We start from the raw sequence: 1,576 nt of genomic DNA on the forward strand, positions 1-1,576 counted from the left end.
TGAAGAAGCAACTAAAGTTGAAACAAAACTGTGATTCTGTGTTTTGTTGTAGTCAGTTACATGTGTTTTGGCAGTGGTGAGCACCTGTACACATAAGTCTGCTTACATTTAGCAACTGTAAAAGCAGGACACAGCTGCTGCAAATGATCTGAGACATATTAATATATATATTTGATTGCAGTACATTGTCATTGTAAAAATCACTGCAATTAGCTTATATAGGCTATTTAGTTAACAGATTATTTGAAAAGAACGTTCTTCTATAGAATTATAAAACTAATAGTACAAACAAATCCTCTTCACTCTAACATCCTTGAAGTAATTACATTGTTACATTCATAAAAATAAGAATGTGGAAACTAAAACTACAAACCTTTCTCCTTGTATATGCTGGACCGTCATCATCCTCCTCTTCTTCATCTGTTTGTTTGCGGATCGGAGTGTTGTTCGTCAAAGATTAGTGCAGCATAAACATTCTAGACTCACATAACTGTACTTATATCAAAGATTAAAAACATCTCGTTGATTTATTAGCTTTAGGTGGAGCATAACGAAAGTTTTCTGGCAAATCGGCATAAGTTACTGATTCACACGCAAATTTAACCTTTTGCAAGTTTCATTATGAACTTGCTAACTAAAATACTAAAATATAAAAACTCATCTATGCTTACGATACATATTTAATCAAAAGAATCCAATACATCCACATCTCTTGGTAAATAATCCATTGTGATTTGCTGTTATCACAGCCCAGAGCACAGCACAGCAGATTGACGGAATTGCAATTCGGTCCTACAAATGGCGGCCGCAGCACTGTGTGACGTCACATGAAACCTATGAATAGCACCATCATGCAGCAAATATGCATTTCTATCATTTAAACAAGTCTTTGGATACCTATTAAACATTTCATTTCATGCATTTCATGCACCTATTAACGCTATTTGATGACTGATAAGATCTGGAAGTTTAGATCGTCACTAATAAAAGAGTCTCTGATTGGCTAAAATTTCTCAGCAGTTAAAAACCAAAACTAATATTTTACCTCTTTAACAGACCATGACAGAGCTGTCAAAGTCGGCCTAAACTATGAAATCTCTCTGAATAAATAGAAAATACTTAATAATAATTGTGCATCTGTTTGCATATGTTTTCACATCTTTCTGTGAAATGAATCTGAAAACAGTGAGTGAATCAAACCCATGGAGAGTCTTGAATTGAGTTTTACTGCATCACCTGAAAATGTAAGACTCCAGAGGTTAAACAGACGGATGATGTGTGCATTTGGAAAAGCAGACCCTAAACTTTGCAATAGCCTACCATCATCTATTAGAACTGCAACATCTCGTTCTGTTTTTAAATTGAAGCGTAACAGTTATTTACTTACTGTGGCGACATTAGTAATTAATGTCTTTTCTTATCTTGTTTCTTACCTTATCTTATCTGCCCTGTACAGCAGTTTGGTCTACCTTGGGTTGTTTTTGAATGTGCTTTATACACAAATAATGAATGAATGAATGAATTTGGTCTAAAAGAGACAGCAGCTTTAAATAAACCTGCTGCTGTCTGTCATTAA

Source organism: Sinocyclocheilus rhinocerous, unplaced genomic scaffold (genome assembly GCF_001515625.1).
Source record: "Sinocyclocheilus rhinocerous isolate Xijiao unplaced genomic scaffold, SAMN03320098_v1.1 scaffold3789, whole genome shotgun sequence".
NCBI lineage: Eukaryota > Metazoa > Chordata > Actinopteri > Cypriniformes > Cyprinidae > Sinocyclocheilus > Sinocyclocheilus rhinocerous.